Consider the following 21,088-nt stretch of genomic DNA (forward strand, 5'->3'; position numbering starts at 1 on the left):
TTTAGAATGGATTGTAATATGAAAATTTTGCAAGTTTAAAGGTTTAAGTTACATGCAAAGCAAGGATATAAGTTGGCACTTTCTTCTTTAATATATATGGAGTAAAAATTTTATATGGCCGTTTCCTTGCATTTGGATCACAACTTTAAAATCAGTGCCAATCAGAAAGAATTTTTGAGACTTTTGTTTCCTGAAGCTAAGTTTATTAGTCATTGCTTAATAATGCTGCATAATAAACCATACCAAAATTGTGTGACTTATAATATCTAGTATTTAGTCCCATGTTTATAGGCCTGCGGGTTGACTAAAATTCGTCAGCTGGGCTCAGCATGGTAGCTCTTCTTCGGGCCACAGGCGTGCTAAGATTAGCTCTGGGCTGAAATTAGGTTCAGGTCTGCTCAACGTGCATTTATTCTGGTGCTCAGGTGGAAAGGCCAGTGGCTACCTGAGGCATATTCTTTTCATGGTACATCCTAGAGCACAAAAGGGCGACCCAAGCTATAGAAGCACATTTAAAGCCTCTGCTTGCATCACATCCACTTCCTTTCTATTGGCCAGACAGGTCAGGTTGAAAGCCTGAGGTCATGAGGTGGAAAAATATTTTCTCCCCACAGTGGAAAGACACTGCAAAGTTATACAACATTCAAGGGAGGAAAGAAATGGGACAATAATCCAACTTACCACATGACCAACCCTAATTACCTCCTTGGTTATACTTGATAACCAAGTTTAGATTCTTCCAGATAGATAGAGTATTGGAAGTCATCTTTTCACAGCAGTCCCGACGGATGCATTGTCAGTGGCTGCTTGAGTTCTCCCAGTAGTTCTCCATGATTTTGCAAGGCAGCCTCCTTTATTGTAAGAAGATTCTAATGGTGGAATAAAAACCTTATTTGTGTGCAGAATCTGTCTCCCTGTACATTCTTCCCACTCCTCAGAAGTCTACACTCAGGAACAAAGGTGAATATGCACTCCTTTCTTCGTGGGATAGTTCTTTGTGATGACAGCTAACATGTTTCCCTCCTCAAGTCTTAGCTGTTCTAGTTTCCATAATCATTCCTCAAATGACATGAAAGCATTTTCCCAAATTTTACCATTCTTGTCATGCTGCTATGGACTGCCATTATAGCCTATTGATGACTCTATTAAAACAGAGTATTTATTATAGTGCAGGATGCTCTGCACTTTGCTTGACTCCTGCTGAGCACAGGGAGATTGCTGTATCCAATAGCAACACTCTTCTATCCATGCATCAGGAATTTACATGAAAGGTTTTTTTTTTTTTTAATAGAGATTCTGTCCCACTTCTAGATCCTTTTGAGATTCTGGTCATTTGATACCTTCATCTCTTCTTCCTGAACTCAACTTTGACTGAATTATCTCAATATCATGCCTATGTAATTTATTTTATATAAATAAATCTATATTTATCTCAGTTAACTTTTATCTTGTTTTATTCTCTGTTTCCTCAATCTCTCTGCAGCATTTGCATTCTGACATTCAATATGTCCTTCCCATATGTGGGACAGATAAGAACTTGTAACCATGGCTTCTCTTTTTCTACCCAAGTCACTGATACAAATGTTGACCAGGTAGTTCTTAAGGAGTTAGTCCTGTGAGGTCAGCCTTGCAAGATCTGGCCAGCTTTTTGGTTGGTCATCTATAAGTCCTTGTAATGTATTAGCATTTGCCATTTTTTTTCCAATATGATCTCAGAGATATCACTAAAGACTTTGATGCTTCGTTCTGATTTTTACACTCTGTTCACATCGTTTTCCTGATCTTCCCATTTGGTAAGTGTATTTTCGAGAAAATGTTATTAGTTTGGTGTGACTATTCGTAATGAAGCTGTGCTAGCTCATTGCATCTCCTCCTAGTTTCTGAAGCCCAGAAATCACAAAGTCAAATGCTCAGAAAGACCCAGCGGGCAGTAAACATTTAGATCAGAAGCTGAGTATAAGGCTTTTTTGTCAACAGAAATATTCGTCCTTCACCTAGAAGACTTCCCTATCTGAACAAAATCCTTTCGTGAGCCAGTTTCACCTACTATTTTATGATTTCTTGTCTAAATAAGTTTATTGTACTGTTATTTGTGTGAACACATACATCTCCCCAGTTTGAAAATGAGGACGATATTGGTACATCTCTTGCCATACATTTATAAAAGACCATAAAGGTCCCAGTTTAGTCTCAAATCAATTTAAAAATCCCTCCACACTGTCTCTAACAAATGATTGTATAGACTTTCTTTTTACATCCATCAAATTAGGGTCATCATACTACATCACAGTGCAGCTGCTACTATTCTTTCCTTTCTATCTCAGAGGAAAAATTGGCTTGTGCCCTTTCCACAACTGAGTCTACCTGTGTCCTTGGCCTCCTGCCCTTTTGTCTCTTCTGGGATTTCATGCCATCTGTTACCTCATCCCTATTTTATCTATTATATTTCCCCTCCTCTGCCTCTTCCCCATCTGCTCACAACTCAAAACATATCTCAGGATTTTCTTGTCATTTCACTTAATGGCATCCCAATAGTGACTTGAAGAGAGTTTATATTCCTTAATACAGAGCATAACCAACCTTTATGTGGCCTCAACCAACCTTTTTATCCAGCAAAATCCATTTCTCTCTAGTGTATACACTGTGCTCTGGCCAAAGTCATCCACTAATCAGACTTCATGTTTCTCTTAATCTTTGTTTTTGGCCATGCTAATCCTATTACTCAGAATGTTATTTCATCAATCTTGTTTTCACTCCTTTTATTTGTTGAAATCTTAGATGTCCTTTACAAGCCAGCCTATGAGTCACCTCTGTCATGAAGCCTTCCTTGCTCTCCCTGGCTGAATAAACATTTCCATTGAAATCCTGTTGAATTTTGCTTGTCTACATTATTGTCTTTACCACTTTCTGTATTTCCAGTAGCTTTTTTGTCCAGGTCTTTTCTCATCTACTCAGTTGTAAAGTTGTTGAAACCCTACACTGTGTCTTATCCATCTTTAAATCTTTATGATTTAGCACAATTTTTTGCATGAAGTATTTATTCAATAAATACATATTGATTGATGGAATAATTAATACTGAGATGCATTAATAATTATCAATCCAAGTGTTTTTCAAAATCCCATTCAGTTTTCTATATATTAGTACAGCCACTATTGAGATTTATATAAAGCAAATTCTCCCCCTATAAAACAAAAGAAAATAGCCTTTATTTTTGATCTGGTATGTTCCTGATACTGGACTAGGTTTCTTTCAGAAATATTACATATGTATTACTCCTTTTTTAAAAAAAAATTTCTATGAAGATCCTGTTTGGAAATTTTTTTGTTATAGATGAAGAAATAGAAGCTAAAATTTTTAAATAAAGTGTTATTTCAGAGCTGGAAAGCCAGATGTGGGCTTGGAAGTCTCTTGGGAGAACAGAGTTTTCAGATGAATGTAATAGGGAGAGCGGAGAACTGGATAAGGAGATGCCTGGGTCTTTTTCGGTTCTGCTTTTGACTCATCATGTGACTTAGGGAATTTTATCTGAGTCTTTTCCACTTGTAAAACTGAGATTCATATACAACTGTGCAAAATATGTGTCCCCTTACTTACCTTCCTCCAAGAGATTAACGAGATGAGTTCTAAGGAATACTTTGATTTTCTCTGATAAAAGAAATAGATAAGTATGAACTGAAGCATTTCCTGCATCTATTGAAGGTTTTAAAGAAGGTGAAAACAGCCTTTTAAAACTTATCAAAGTAAAAGCAAGAGGAAGAAAGAGCCCCATACATTTAAAGTCAAATCAACAATTAACGTGGAGCACCTAATGATCTTCTGATATGCGTATTGTGCATTATAGTTTACCAGGCACTTTTACATGTATTATCCCACTTAGTTCCCATAATTACACTCTGTACTACATAGGCTAGATATTTTTGTTGCCATTGTTTTGAATAAAAAATCTTATACTCAAAGAGGCCCAATACTCACATGTTATTTGACTCATATGAAACGGTCCAGGTTTCCTGGATTCCAAGCCCAAGTTCAGTGGTCTTGCATCTCTTTGGTTCTGTTGATGTGATAACATCCAAACTGAACCATCCACATTCTGTCCATGTTTGGGGTTAAATTTAAATACTACTTTCATTATAAAGCCACCTCATATCACTCTAACTTAAAGCCCGTTCTGCTTCTTCCATAATTTTTTGTTGTCTTTGCATAGATCATTAAAGACCTGTTAGAGTTCTTGTGAAAATCCACAGGTCATCCTGTCAGGTGGTTCCCTGCAAGCCTGACGTGGGTTCCCTGTAGTCTCTTCTTTCTCATGACAGGCCCTCGGGATTCATTCCCATTTCTATTCTTCTTGACAGTTGCCACCATCCATTCCATCCTTGGGACTGAGCCTCAGCACAAGGAGTGTTTTTCGAAAGGTAGAAATGGTTCTGTTCATTTTGGAATCTATGCCTAACACAATATCTTGTGCACAGCAGGTACTCAGTACCTACTTGCTGAGTAAATGGCTAGACTAATCCATGATTCTGGATGGGGCAGAAGTTCACAAAGTCTGGTAAGAATACTGGGAACAAAGGTTGGTTCCCGATAATGGAGGGTCTGAGATACCAGGCTGAAGAGTTTGAAATTTGCCCAGCTGGCAGCAGTAGAGTTACTGGCGCCAAGAATTGGTTTTGCTGGATTTTCTACTTCTAGGGCAGATTCCACTTTAGAATTCAGCAAACTCCTGGCTTTTTTTTTTTTTTCTTTTTTTTTTTCGGTCTTTTCAACACCCCCGGGCCCTCCCTCCCACCAGTGCCACTTTGCTGGCGACTTGTGAAATGTAAGACAGGCAGAAAAACCCAAGTGAATCGAGGAAGCCTATTAAAAGCACTGATTTCTGTGATGTCTCAGTTTGTTAACTAAATTGCAGGTTGCATCGCTTGGCCAGAGACAGCTGACAGGCAACTCTGCCTGAACAACTAGCATTTCCAATATGACACATACACTTTAGTTTCATTAGAAGTGGTGGGTATCATTATTTCATAGGCCATCACAGTAAATATGGTGATTATGTGCATCCCTTGGAATTTGGGGCTGACAGCATAGTTGTGCTGCCCTAAAGAGTCAGGGCTGGTGCCCTGATGTAATGACAACAAAGCAGATCTCTGAGTCTCTTAGAAGGGAGACAGAAGTTCATGATATAAAGAAAGTTCCACAGGCATGCTGAAAATCTTACCAATTAGGATTGAAATTTCTTTGCTTATAAGTCATATGTAACATTTCTCTCTCTAATATTTTTTTCTGCAACCCAAATGTCCCAAACCCCAGCACATCTGGATCCAACAGGTGTATATTGCTAAGAATTTCAGCAGTCAGAAGAAATAGTGGTAGTTGTTAACCTGATTAAGAAGAAGCAGTTTCAACATGACTATAAAGTGAACATTTTGACCTGTGGTAGCTCTCTTATGCACAGATCCCACACTCAGACATGCTGGTGTGCAGTTTGGGTGTTTTTTGTTGAGTTTTAGATGTTCAGCTTATTGTCGTTTCAGCTTATTGTCGTTTCATGGTGGGGACGTCTGTCACTCCACCATGTTTCCTTTCCAATCTAAAGTGAACATTTTGAAATTCCCAAGTGTATACCAAACTTCAAATAACAAGTCCTCTTTAGAGGCCTGAGGATTGGCTCTCTAGCTCCTCTTAAGAGTCCATCTGTATTGGTCAGGTTGCCTGGACAGGGTTTATTTGGACTTTTAAATTTAACTTTAGGTGGTGAGCATGCAATGTAATATATAAATGATGTGTTATTGAATTGTACACTTGAACCTATATAATTTTATTAACCAATATCACGCCAATGAATTTAATGTTAAAAAAGAAAGGAAAAAGATGATTCCCCCATCTGCACTATACTATGAAGCAACTGCTATTTCCAGGGAAGGAAATATTGGGGTGACATATCTTGTGCCTTCTCTCCAATTTCTTTTCTAGTTAGTGGGATTGGATGAAGGATCTGTACATGTCTGATGAGACCCCCTTCCCTCTCTTTGTCCTGTTCAGAAGGTTCATCTCCCTATGCTGGGCATACCCAGGCTAGTTTCATCTTTGCAAGGGACAGTGGGAGAAGGGAACAGGACTAGAAATATGAGTAGGAGCCTGATGTGTGGCCAGGTCCACGTCTCGTCCCAGACCTGCTCCACAATCTGGTCCCTAGTTCAGCTCCACAAGCAATAAGGTTTCCTGGTCCTTTAGCCTGTGTCTGTTTCTCAATTGGCTTGAAATTCAGAATGGAGACGGCAATGATTTATTGCTCACTTAAACCTCAACATGGTAGAGTAGTGATTCTGTTTTTCTAGCTGTTATATTGCAAGGAACATTTTTTATTTATTTGGCAAGTGTGTTATATAACTAAAATAATTTTTTTTCAGTATCATGGTCTGCTCAAAATTAAATAGTTCTAGAGCAGTGGCCTACATTAAATTTTTCTTGACGGTTATAGCCATACAGATATATGAACTCACAGAACTAAGTGCGTTTGCATAAAATTTATATGCACCTTTCAATACTGAATGGTCTGCTCTTATGCAACTTTCAATAACTCATTTTATTATCATTATCTTTGAAGGTATTTATTAATGTTATCATTTATTGGCTAAATGTACAATTCCTATTGGTGTGTTTCTGAGTCAAGGTGAAGGTAGCTACCACACTGCAGATTCAGAAAGCAGTCTATTTTGTTTAAATCGGACCTTTGGACCTTCATAGGAGACTGCCTAACAGTGATAGATTTTGTTGTTGAGTTTCAGTCCATGGAAAGTACATTAAAACCTTGAGCTGAGCCATCTCTCTGACGCGGCAATTGGGTCATTACAATTTGGCAGGCACTTTAGATGCGTGTGTGATTTTATTATCGAGTCTGCTTAATTCATCCCAGTCCTTCAAAGCGCAAGAGATCTAAATTTCCTTGAGCATCTTCTATTAATTAGGTGCCTGTATATTTTGTTTTATCCTCATAACAACCTTTTGTGATAGATAATATTTTCCCAGCATTAAAGATTATAAAATTGATGCTTAGAGAATTTAACCAGTTTGGTCAAGAACATGTAGTAAGTGATAGAGTTAAGGTCCAAAGCCAGACCTGTCCTTCTCAAAAGCCTTTGATCGTTATAGTACATTAGGAGTTAAAAAAAAAAACCAGAAAAGTCTTCAAGGGGCAGGCTGATAATAAAAGTGATTAAAATGGATTAGGATATAAGGAAATTTTTTTTTTCTTGAAACCCATGGCCCTCTTAATCTATCTTTTGTTGAGATTCAGAGAAGTTGCCAGTCATATGGTGATAAAAGCATTTTCCCTTCTTCTTTACCCCACTATATGAAAAAAAGAAAAAATTGGGAAAACTTGATAAATGGCAACCAACACTCAGCCTTTGCATCTGACGATAGGGAGTGGTAGAGATTGTGGTGAATTGGAGAACTTGTGCCTTTCTCCCCAATCATCGCTGATCTTTGTCTTTTCAAAATATTATCCCAGTGTTGCTAAATCTTACCATTTTCAAAATAACTTAGACATCTTACTATTCATGAGAGCCCATCTCATTTTTAAATGTTGAAGATTAATCCACATTTAAAAAAATGCTATGGGTTACCCCTTTTAAAAAATAATATACATCTGAGGGTCTGATCTAGACTGTAGGTTCCGAATTTGTAAACTCTTGCATTACACAATACTGCTAATAAGTACTACTAGAGAAAAATAATCAACGGACAAAAATTAAACCCCAAACGGTTTTTACTACCCTTCCAAGAAGTGTGCCCCACAAATTCAGTACATTGTGTATACAGTGCCACTCTGGGGTAGGTGCGTGACTCCCAGTCCTCTCTGTCCTTCACCAGCATGGAGATGAGACATGTGTGTCATGGGTACTTGAGCACTCATTTCTGTATATTTTTTGGGTAGACCTAGTTGTCTGGTGAGCAGAGGTGGTGTGTATGGGTCATCAGCAGCCATCCTCTGGCCATTTAATCAGAAATGCATTCGGCTGTCTGATAAGGAAGGTGTCTCTGCTTATAGCTAGGTGTTTGCCTCTTTAAATTTGCCTGAAGAAAAGTTTCTTGAAGTCACTACAAAGTAGAGTGCTAAGAAATACACCTATATTTGAGAGTCTGAGAGACTGTTTTTCTGTATTCTTTCACATGAGACTCAGTGGATGGGTTTTGTTACATTCATTTAATCCCTTGTCTATGTCGCTATTTCTTCTTTTCCTCTCCTTTTTTTTCTCCTTCTCTCTGACCCTAATCATGGCCTTAAATGACTCACAGGTGTCACTGGGCATGTATATGACCAGTTAGCAACAATACAATAACTGCTTACTGCTGAAACGTGGGTGCTCTAGTATCACTCAGATGATGTCTTCCCTCACGGCCTCTGAACCTCTGGGCCACGGTCAGGTATAAATACAGCACAAATCATTGCCATGCTAAACAGCTAAAGCTCTTCCCCTGCTGGAAGAGAGATGCCTACAGCAGAAAACGGGAGTTAGCAGAGTACTCTTGGGAAATAAAAGATTTTATTTCTATTTATTTTGAGTCTATAGTTTTCTAAACCCCATAAATGTAACTGTGCCATCATCAAGGAAATATAAGCCAGGAGGTATGAGGAGGGTCCTTCGGGCAAGAGATAAAATATTCTCTAAGATGTAACATGCTTGTGAACCTTAAAATATGCTTTCTCTTTGTATATGTTAAGCCCCAAAAGTCTACCTTCACATTCAAAGGTTTTTGTCTCAGCAAAATTAGTGGAGATTTAGAAAGCAGACCAGCTGGTTGATAATCTAAAATTTTTTATGCCAAGTATTTCCTATTTTTCCTTTTCATAGACTGAATTTCATTTTTATTCCAAGTTTCAACATTGTAAACTTCCCCCATTCCTCCTTACATCCTCGTCTGCATCTGCCCAAAGAAGCCTTATCTAACTGCTCTTTTTTTCCACCATTGGCCTGACCTCCTCCCAGATAAGGCCTTTTCTGCCCTGAAGGGCACATAATGAATCCTCTGCCTCCAGTCACTTGGGCTATTTGTCAAGGACTGACTGTGGATGTTTATTTGGAAATATTAAATGGGAATGTTTTTTACGTTTTCTATCTTAATTTAGGGAACTGTGTGCTTGTTTCTATTTGTCTTTTATCTCCATTTATTTTGGAATTATATATTTTTTCAGTGCCCTATATTTTTCAAATTGCTTTCACAAATATCCTTTTTTTTTTATCTTCATGATCACCCATCAAGCCCAGTGACGCCATCTTGTCTTACATATGAAGAAACTATACCCAGAGTATTTATGACTTGTCTCAGGACCTGCATTCAGTGAATGATTAGAACTTACATCCAAGTCTTCTGACTTCAGTGCCATTGCCCTTTTCACAGTACCACGGTGAGGTTTTCACTCTTGAGCACTGAATGATGCCAAATCCATTCTTCTAGCTTCCGATGGGCCCTATACGGAGTGTGTGATCAGTAGGTACTTGACTACAAAACGTCTATGACTTGACTCTGACTTATGCAACATTGATTTAGAGAAATAAAGGTATTGCTTTAAGAATATAATTGTGGGGGGAAAATAATATCATTGTGTGTAAAGACCATCAATTTCTTAAATCTAGTGCAAATCAAAAATGGATGGTGGTTGTAGTATAGCCTATCCAGAAGTGTCCCTAAGAGACTATGAAGAGAGGGTAGCCTCCCAAAGGACAGAGCTCAAACATTACCCTGACCAGCAGTCACTGCACTGAGGAGAAGGCAGGAAAATCAAATTGGGTTTCTCTGGAAGTCTGGCATCTTGGATACCTCAACAGTTAAAATTGTGTTTAATGGGAACCAAATGGTTCAAGGAACTGGTAACTGAATGGAGTAGAGTCTCCCTTTAGGACTTTAGTTTGAGTCTAATCCAAATAAAGAAGCAGGGTGACATTGAATCTCTCACCTCCAGGTCCACAGAGCTGTCCTCCTTGGGCCACAGAGGCTTGTTACATGTCCTGAAGACTGTTCAATAGACTACATGAAATAAATTAGCAGCCATTGTCCCATGATGTGTGGGCATTGTCTACATTTTCAAAAGCACTCTCCCATTGCAGAATTGAGAAGCAGGAAATGAGCCATGAATGGATGATGCAACCATGGATGCACTGAAGAGTGACTTGCTGGGGGATGCAAAGATGCTTTTCACCATTCTGTCAGGTGCTCAGCTGAACATTGAACCCCTCTACGTAGAGAAAGACATAGAAAGTGAAAATGCATTTTCTGCCCTCACAATGCTTGTGGTCTGATTAGGAAAAAAGAACTGTTCCATTAAAAAAATTAAAATGGATCAACCCAAACAACTGTTTTTATTGTTGAACAATACCGTAGAGATTGTGGGATAGCTGGAGGAGAGATCGAGTTAATCAAAGTTGGTTCTGGGAGAACATGTGTGTGGAATTGTATTCAGCTCTCTACACCTATGCATGTTGGCTAGGAAAGCTGGATTCTCTGGCACAATGAAGTCTCTTCTTAAAAGAGGAAAGAGTACCTTGTTTAGCTTTGGGCTGAGCCAGGCCTAGGAGCTCTGTCCTGTCTTGGGGTTATTCCTGCATCAGTCATTCTTTAATGACTAATGAGTTGCATTTCTTGGAGCTCATGTCGACTCTAGATCATTCCAATGTTTTATTCACCCTGGAATCTGTAGTTAGTTCTGAGTCAGGTCTGCGATTGATTCACAGTCCTGGGAGGCCTTCTGTGCAAGTGAAGCCTCCGGGGCAATATTTACTGTCCAGGGAATGTCCAAGGGCTGGATTAGAACTTGACTGCAGATGCCTTTTAATGGACACAGAGAGGCTTAGGTTCTCCTGAGCCATTATCACTTTACTTAAAACGCAAAGAAGAGAGTCATAGAAACCAGCTTTAGAGTATTTAAGTTTTAAGGTCTTGTTCAAACACAGACACAGATGTACATGCTTACATGGGATCTACACACACACACACACACACACACACACACACACACACATGCACACACACAAAACTCTTTCTCTAACATTGTATTCCTTAGGCTTTCAGGTGAAATTTTTTAGCATCTTTGTATCAGTGAATAAAGTTGTGCCCCCATAAAGAAGAGAGAGAAGAAGGAATGTTTGTGCTCTTTAAATACCCTAATATGAAAACTTCTTCATATTGAGTATGGATTTATTATAAACTCCATGAATAATTCGTGTATTCCAAATTGTGGCTGGCTCCTGGATGGCTCACAGTGCATGCCACATCATAGAGAAGTGATGACTTCCTCATATCTCAGAAGTACTTCCCCTGTTTGGCTGAAACTTGCTTTACAATTTGGTAGGGATGCTAAATTTAAGTAAAATTAGATGTGTTCTCTAATTATTCTATCAAAAGAGCACACTGTTTTGAAATCATTCTCAGTGCTGGTAGATTGACAGCCTTTCCAAAGGCATGAGTCAGATCCCCATGACATGTTTTCAAGTTTCCCATTTGGGTTACTTTTATTAAACTCACCTAGGGCCCAGGGAAAGCATTCTTCTTTTCATATCTCTGTTCAGGTCTCCAGATTACTCTCCCCAATGGTGGCTTTGACCCTGGTATGGAGGCCAGCAGGCCTGCCTTCCCCTGATGCACTGCAGTGGTTTAAATTTAACTTATTTTTTTTCTGTTGCTTTTATTATGGTGGTTGAAGGTAGGTCAGAATCAACCTTTTGAATTAGAAATGCTGATATGATCCAACCGAGACTGTTGCAGTAGTGATAGTGGACCAATGGGAGGACCATAAAATATCACCTGGATAAAATACCTGGCTGCAACACTATCTCCAGGACACACACACCAGCGTCCGGGTGTGCGGACAGACGCTGCTGATATATTACAGTCTGCTGGCCATTTTGTTTACAATAACCAGGAAAGGAAAAATGAGCCCCTATTTCAGTATGCTCGTCGCAAGATGATGACACACTAGAATCTCCTTGCAGGTAAACCAAGAGAGCTCAGTTAATCACCATTTATCACTCAAGGGACTCAAGTGTCTTGCAGGTGCATTGGAGCCCTGGAGACTGAGATATTCATTGGGCCGCAATGCTATTTTCTTCTTTCATTTCATCTAATGTAATAAACTGCAGTCCTGGCATCAGAGTGATGTGTGCTCGCTTTTAGAGTCCCAAGCCTTTAACATGTACATGATTCACTCCAGAGATCTAAATAAATTTTCAGAAAGGAATGTCATATCATTATAATTTTAATAACTTTACAACTTCGCTCCATCTCCTCCATTACCAAGACTATTCCTAGCTACCATCATCTTTTGCCAGAAGCCTCTAATTTATTTCTCTGTATCTTCAGCTGCTCACCTTCAAACAGTATTATGGTGAATTGATTTTAGTATCTAAACTACCCTTAATGGCATCTGAGATAGATTAGTTTATGCCTAAATTGGGTGAATTTTTATATATTTTGTCTTGGCTTAGTAGAAGTGTGTTCTATTTGCCAGGTGATAGTTGAATGAGCAGGTACAGGCTCCCTTCCCACTTGACCTTCCCACTCATATTAGAGTTATTCTAAATGCTTAAACATAAACTATTGGTCAAAAACTAAAACAAAAATTATACTTAGCCTTTAATTGTGCAAGGTGCCAACAGGAGTCAGCAGAATTTTTCTGTAAAGGGCCAGAGAGTATTTTAGGCTTCTAGGCCCCATGATTTCTGTGCGGCCACTCAACTTTGCTGTTATAATGCAAAAGCAGCCAAAGGCAATATCTAAATGACTGAGCGCAGCTGCATCCCAATAAAACTTTATTGACATAAATAGGCAACAGCCAGATTTGGCTCACAATTTGCTGATCCCTGCTTCAGACCAGTCTGCCTCCTACAACGTTTGCATACCCATTCTACAAAGGCATTATTTTTAAAAATGCAATAACCTACATTATATTTTCTGATAATCCCAAGTACCGCACCTCTCAATTCTGAAATGTGTATACTAATTTGTTTTTCCTTAGTGAGAAAACGGTATAGAATTTAGACTGAGAATTCATCTATAGGGGTGACTGAGAATTCTTTATTTATTAAGCCAAGAATTCTTGGTCATTGTTTGTTATTCATGTAAGTCCACCCACCTTGAAGCCATAATATTAACTTAATCTGCCACTTGAAAAATAGGTAAATAGTAAAACACTTTGGAGAATTGCTAAAGGTTTCTTTGCAACTACGGAACAGGTCTTGAAAGGTTACTAGCTGTTTACTGGTGTCTCTTCCATAGGGCAACTTCTGCTCATCCTTGAGCTGCAATATCTAGTTCTAAGAGAGGGAGTGTCTCCCTTGTAGCCTACTCAGACCTGATCATACATTTTCATGGAAACTGACTAAAATTACCTAGTTCGTAACGAAGGGTCACAGGACTAGATTGGAGTTGGGACTATCAGCTAATGTCATTGTGCCAGGGGAGATGTCCTGGGAGGCTTTCTTAGAGGCTAGCTAACTCATTGCTATGAGTTACAAGACCAGATCAGGAAAATAACATAGGACATATATTTTAGACTTGCCACTTTCTGGCTGTGTGAGCTTACATTTCCAATTTATATCTATAAAATGGACACTTGAGCACAGCATAGATTAGGGGGAGTGTCAGAGAGATGATCCACACATGCTCATTGATCACCCCATGCTCTGAGGGCTAGACCACAATTACGTATGAAATATATAAAAATTTGCATGTGTGTACACCCAGGCATGCACTGGTTTACATATGTGTATTGTGTGTGCATATGTATTGTGTGCATGCATACATGCCTTATAGAAGAAGTATTGTAGGGAATAAATTTCAACACATAGGTAAATATTTGTAGAACAGTTTCTATGATGCAGTACATGCTTTATGTATGTTTGTTGAGTGACTGAAGTTTTGTATTGCTAGAGGCCCTGTTGATATCATGGGCCAGATAGTTCTTTGTTGTACTGTGTCTGATATTGAGCAGCATTCCTGGCCTGTACCCATTAGATGCCAGTAGCACCCAACCCCCCATTGTGATAACTAAAAATGTCTCCAGACATTACCAGATGTCCCTGGGCACAGAATCGCCTTCAGTTGAATCTACTTTTCTAGTGAAACCAAAGTATTAATATACAGAAGAGTTTCCAAGACTTTAGCAAGCACCTGGAGGGCTTGTGGGAAAAAAAAAAAAAAAGGTTACTGGGCCACACTCCACAGTTTCTGATGCAGAGGGTCTGATGTGAGATCTGAGAGTTTGCATTTCTGACGCTTTCCCAGGTGATGCTGCTGCTCACGGCTCCAGGACCACATTTTGTAAGCATGTAGGTAAGGTGTAAGATGTTCTGGACAAATCCTAGCTAATTTAAGATGTGCTTCTTAATTTCGAGGATTATTATGTTACTGTGAGCACAGGGCTTAAGGTCTCTTTATTAAGGCCATCGAGTGGTTTCCTCACAGCTAGGGTAGAGATTTGGGGGGAAACCAAGGCATTTATGGGAGATGTGAAGTCTGCACTGGGTTTTAGTCAGCACCGCCCTGCCAGCTGTCTGCTGGATCCTGCCAGGAGACTGCTCCGGGTCTTGGCTCAACACTGGGGCTCCTATAGAAGTGAACTCTAATTTTTACTTTGTAGTCAAACTTAATTTCCAAACAAGGCAGTGTGACATTGGGGTCTGGGAATAGAAGTGAATGCTCAGAGTGGATTTGAAGGACACGATGACTCAGGATGCCAGTTTGTGACCGGTGACTATTGGAGCCGTGGCTCTGACTTGCATCTTATTTACTTGCACCAGCTGTCCTGTCCTTCCTTGATTCCCCTCTTCGGGTCAGAGTTTCTGTTGTCCTAAGCTGTCATCCCTGCTTTCTGTCTCTCTGTTTTTCTTTGCTTGTAATTTGAGATGAAGCCATCTTGAGCTATTTATCAGTCTTATCTCTCTTGGCCCTCTGTTAGTATTTCAGTCTGTAGATCTAAGCCGCTTTAATTGATTGACTTCGCACAACCAGACATTAGCAAAACACCAGGTGAGACACAGCTGCAGCCAGAGGGAGAAGTGGATGCAGTTTGCTGGGTGGGTGCAAAGGTCACTGAGACCTGTGCAGATGTAGGAACACGGAATTAGTTTTCAAGCCGTTTAACGTGAATTTTCTGTAGACAATCTGTATAGATTCTGGAGTTGATCTTGCATGGGAGACAGTCATTTCACATAGAGAAGCATCCCGTAAGTCATGTGCAAAAGCCTTTGACTCGCCCATCATCTGTCTTGCTATTTCTCACCCAGTTACCCCAACAGCTTCACTGCTATCACCAATTTCACCCCACTATTAACATCATTTTATATCATCCTTTGTAGAGCATTTCAGAATTTGCCAAAATTTTATTCATTTCTCTTAAGTACATTTAACACAGGTATGAACATTCTTCTTGTCTTCATACTGTTGTTCTTACTTTTCATACCTATAGCTTAAGATTCAGATAGTTGAGGGACCTGTTCAAGTTCACCTGGACAACAGATGCAGAGCTGTGACTGCGCTCAGATCTTCTGATTCTAAATCGTAAAGGCTTCTGGAGCCCAGAGCAGACATTTTCTTCTCCTCTGCACTTCCTGTCACAGCCACACTTAAGCTCTTCAAGGAAGGGGACTGAGTCATTGTCATGGGATGATGGTGAAAGTCTGAATCCTCTCCTAGCGCCACAGTGGGAGTCTTGTCAGTCTGGGTGATTCCAGATGGGCCTATTCACTGTCTTAGGCTTCTTGAGGGAGAGACCTGGCCCCTTAGATCTCTTGAATCCTTTGATAGTACATGGCTCTGCATTCCCAAAGTGCACACTCAGCACTTATTAGCTAACAATTGTCCTGGGTCTAGAACAAGGAAACCATAACATTGAAAGAACAGACTGACGATTTTTACTGAAAGACAGTTAATAGCCATGAAAAGAGCCCATACGGTGTTCTAATGCAGAGTGTTTTATTCTAGAAAACTTTAACAAAATCTTCCCTCAGCCAAAATTATCTGATGAATCAAGTAAATTGTACCTCATCTTTTTGTATTTTACTGATTGCATGTATAAAACACAATGAGACTATATGTTTTGGCTAAGATTTATTGCAAAAAATATCTAAATATGGATGATCAGTTTTCTACTCCGTATTGTTCAAATCTTGCTTAGCCTCCCATGGTATAAACATTTATTTACACAATTTTTTTCTACCACAACCACAAATTCTAATTCCTTATTGATTCACTTATCTAAAAATTTAATAAATATTTACTCAGCACCTGCTAGGATTCATATTTTTGAGATACCCACAATTAAGTTAGGCAGACATAAAGTATATTATATATAATGTACATGCCATCATATAAATAATTTCAATTACGACATGTAATACATGTGACCGAAATAGAACATGGTGGAAAATCCATGGATTTTAAAGTCAGAGAAACCTGAATTCTAATCTTAAATATGTCTCCAGGTAGTTGGTAAATTCTCAATTCCTTGACTATCTTTTTAACCTATAAAAATTATATGAACGGTAATTATGAGAATTTGGAAATTATTCAGAATATTTGCCAATCACCCACTCTGTCCATCAAGGAAGTCTGGGTTATGATTCAATAACAAAACAGTTAAAATATTCGGTGACATCAAGCAACCAAGCTGTGTTTCTCATTCATGTTTCATGTCCATCGCAAGTTATCTTGTTGCCATCCTAACTCAGTGACATAGGCTGACAAAGAAGACACTACCACGAATTTGCTCCATACAGTCATCGAGAGAAAGTGGGAGAAGTCAGGCCGGTGTCACACTCGCAATGAAGTGAACAGCACGAGAAAAACAGTGCCACTGGTCACTTTATTTAGTATGACCCCGACTTAGAAATGGGTACGGCAGAGCTGGCAGTGTCTGGACCCGAGAGGGATCACATACATGTTGTTCTCCTTGTATTATTGCCTAGCACTGAACTCACAAATTCTGTGGGAAGCTTAGAAGTTAAGATATTGAGGAGTGCTTCCTTTGCACCTCTCCCTGGCATGCATTTGAGAGTCCCAGTTCTGTTTCTGTCGGCTACAGTTTTCTAAAATCGTGAATGGTGCATTCTGCCGTCCCCAGGGGCACTCAGGAATGAATGAAGAGATTGCCTTCAGGGAGATCTTTATTCTTGAGGATATGTCTTGCCCTTGTGCATTTTTGCTCCTGAAACCTGGCCCCTCTGTTGGTAGCATCTCTTGGGTCACCTCCACAGTAATAACTGTAACGTGGCTGATAGAGGATCATAAAACTGGAACCTGACGAATTTGAGGAACCAGGTGGGTTCGTAAACAGTCATTTTTGATGAACAATGACTCGCTGGCTATTTAAGACAGCGGTTTTCTGCGCCATTCAATTTTTTCCTGAATGCACTTGAGGATCCTTTGGTAATGTCTTCTGATTTACTACTCGTCATTGTTTTTAGTATTGAGGAAGAGCATAGATTGAAGTGATTGCCTCAGTAGCAACTTTAATAGTGATGGGGTATGGACTTATTAAAATTTATAGTCATGCCGCTTTTGCAGCTACACTTTGCTTGTCTTGGAAAGGCTTGTGAAAAGCACCAAGGAACATGAAGCGGGAGCAACTACCAAATTGGGACAGGAAATCACCCTTGCAAATGTTTTTTTTAATGTTTTGTTTGCTAAAATTTACGTTTATTTCCACAATATTTTTTGGCGACAGTGCAGCTAAACCAACAGCTTTTTAGCTTGTGCTGTTATTTTAGCCTACGCTAATAAGGAGAAGGAAAGAGAAAAGATGACTGGCATTTATTGAGGTCCCAAAGTATGCACAGCTCAGTTTCACACACATGTGTTCTTCTGAACTCCTCACAAGTTTCAGAGGTAGTCTTTCCCTTCCTCCACATATCCCTTTAATAGCAGGAAAGTCAAGAGTTAAAGGTCTTACAGCTTTCAGAGCTGGAGGTATTATTTGAACCATGCTATGTTAAAACCCACGTTTATCCTATTGTATCAATTCATTTATCTTGTAATCAGTGTTATATATGGTCAGTGATTGGATGGTTTCTTCTGCTAATCTCATTTATCTTTTATATCTGTATAATGTCTTACTATTTATAAAGTACTCTCATATTAATCGTATTATTTCAGTCTTACAACAGCCCTATAAAGTATGTAAAGCAGGTATCTGGTCCCCATAATATAATATCAAGAAACAGTTAAGTAACTTGGTTGGAAAAGTTAAGTAACTTGCCCAAGGTCAGTCAGGACTGACTCCAAAGCCAATGTTTTAATCTGTCACATCTTCTCTGGACACATGAACCAGCAGAGTTTATTTTCGTGGCAGCTGAATGTGATGGATTCAAACCTGGGCAACTATATGAGTATTTGCCACAAGGCTTATAATGAACTAAGACAAAGAAGTTAGCCACAGATTATAATGCCACCGCGGTCCCATGACAAATGACAAAGTGGTTGCAGTAATGAAATTTTATACGAATGAAGAGACCACATCTGAGGACTAGCACAGCCACATTTACCACTGTAGGAAACACAGTGAAACATCTGGGTAAGGGTCTCCACTGGCATTGGCAGCGTGCTGGCAGGATTAGGAAGATCTCTCTGAAACAGCGATTACAGTGGCAAACGTCTGGTGCCTTAGATAAGGACCAGATATTTATTCTGGCAGAGATTAAATCTTTTCTTTCCCTGAATCTATTATGGATCTTGCAGAGAATCTGCCCAAGAATATATCTCACTGATCAGCCAACTCACTGAGCCAGAACTGTGCTTTGCCACTGTTGTGCGTGAAAAGCTGCAGAAAGCTGGTTTAAAGGGTCTCTTCTCTCACCCTGAAACTGTTCTCCATCTGTGATTAATTAGTGACTCAGAGGTGAGTTGAATCACCAGCAGTTTTTTTCATGCATCCAGGATTTATACAGTGGTTTCTCAGTAAAGACACGTTGCACAATAAACAGCCCACATTTGTGGGGTGAGCAGGGGAGTAATGGTGTCTGCAGTTATGGTTTCTTAACCACCCCAGTCCTTTCATTCTGCTAAACAGATTCTGACTCTGGTTGTCATAGCTTTGCTTATTTAGAGATGAGGGCGACCAGGTACCAGCGTGCGTGCACACATGCAGGCACGCGCGCACACACACACACACACACACACACACACACACACACCACCCACACCACCAACACTTAGAAATGAATGTCAACTTTTTAAGTAAGAGAAAGTAGAAATGTCATATTGTTATTTCTGAATTCCTAGAGAATTAAGGAGTAAGAATAAAATGGATCATAATATTATTAATTATGGCCATGAAAGATGCAAAAGAATCTATCATCAGGTTCATGTACCCATGTATCCTATTTTAATGCTAAGTACTTTGTTTAGTACTGGGAATGCAGAGATAGAGAAAAAGAAACTGAGAACAGAGTGTCACAATAAACAGAGATTTAAGAAATCATGACTACATGGAGTCACCGTTTAGGGAGGCGCCTGAATTTCTCTTTTCAGGGAGCAGAATGTCAGAATTGCTGACATTATTTTACACTGTGTACTATGCACAGGACACAAAGGGAGCAGTGATGTCCACCGGTGTCTCAGCCTCCCCGCATGCTGAAAGCAGCCTGTGTTGATCAGCCTGGATGCCTACTGTCTAAGATCAAGACTCCTGGGTACTTGCCCATCCTTTTGTTGTGCACAAGATGTGTTCATTTACTAAAGGAAAATTGGCAAGTTGAGAAAAGCCTGTCTTTCGGGGAAAATCAGTGAAGCGTACCAAACTATATGGAAATCAGTGCCTAAAATCTCGCCAGCATCTTAACTTATTGACTTTAAGCACAGTAAGTGCTTAATAGACAATGTATTTATGTATTGAATGAATCAGTGAACCAGATTTCTAAATCAGATTTAGGGAAATCTTCCCTCCACCTTAGTTTATATGGGTTCTGGACTTCTTTCCCATATCATTCTCTTCCTTCTCCTCCTCCACCCCTCCTTGTCCCTTCCTCTCACTCCCCCTCATCCCTTTCCTCCTCCTTGTTCTTCTTCAATTAGGAAATCAAAGATAACAAAGACTATTTGAACTAATATCGTGACTCAGTCTTAGAAGGACATCAGACTCACAACTAAATTTTATTATCCTTGAATGTCCAACCTGTTGCTTATCCAATAAGTCAGACAACTAGAGTAATGGAGAAAGATCCCTCCCTTCTCTCCTCATCCATCCCTTCTGACACCTTGCATGCTGCGATATGCTTCTAAGAGTTTTAAAAGGACTGAGTGTATCTGATCAGAAAAGTTCCTTTAATTTTATGTCTCATTGGAATACTAATTCCAACTCTTAGTTGTCACCAATTATTAGGCGAGAAGATTAAGAGTTTTAATAGCATTATTATTTATGCTTCAGTATTTCGCTTCCTAGGAGGTAGATCATGTCGCCGCCTCCACCTTCACCACCACCGTCACCATTATTATCACCTTCATTGCCACAGTGTTAATCTTCTGGAATTTGCTGTGTTTTCTCCTCTCAGAAGTCTTTTTGAGCCACAGACATGCTCTTCTGCTGTATAGCATAAGGCTCTAGTACTGAATATTATATCCCTCTGTGGATTAACATGTAGGAGTTGGGCTGTAAGTGTGGGAAGGATGACAGCCATCTGACTCTGAAAACCTGAGCTCAGTTTCACTGGCCTCTACTGAAGATATATTTTCTATGTGTTTTAGACCTACAGTAAGGTGTCATCAGGAGATGGTCCATAATGCTAGCTCCTCTGCTATTGGCTCCCAATGATTCTGTACCCCTCCCCTTGACCTTGACTACCCAATATGTACGAGCAGGCTTATATTTCCTCTCTAATTCTAAATCTGAACTGTGAGATCTAGGGTCCAGTGTCTTATTAGCCTCTCCTAGAAAACAGGCCTAATTCACCTTGCGGAAATGAACTTTGCAGGGTCACTACACAGTTGTTAGGTAGTTCTCTGGTTCTCTCTTTGATATCTGGTAAGGGCAATCAAATGATGTAGCCTGTGCAGTGCAGCCTGTGAGAGCAAATTGCTTTTTTATGTTTAGGATGAAAGC

General features: G+C 39.6%; 1 protein-coding gene across 6 annotated transcripts in view; it reads left to right on the plus strand.

The window, feature by feature from the left end:
- Positions 1-21,088, plus strand: part of NRXN3 (neurexin 3) — a 1,437,186-nt gene that overhangs the window by 1,246,453 nt on the left and 169,645 nt on the right. The gene's annotated exons all lie outside the window — the stretch shown is intronic.

Source organism: Pteropus alecto, unplaced genomic scaffold (genome assembly GCF_000325575.1).
Source record: "Pteropus alecto unplaced genomic scaffold, ASM32557v1 scaffold8, whole genome shotgun sequence".
Lineage (NCBI taxonomy): Eukaryota > Metazoa > Chordata > Mammalia > Chiroptera > Pteropodidae > Pteropus > Pteropus alecto.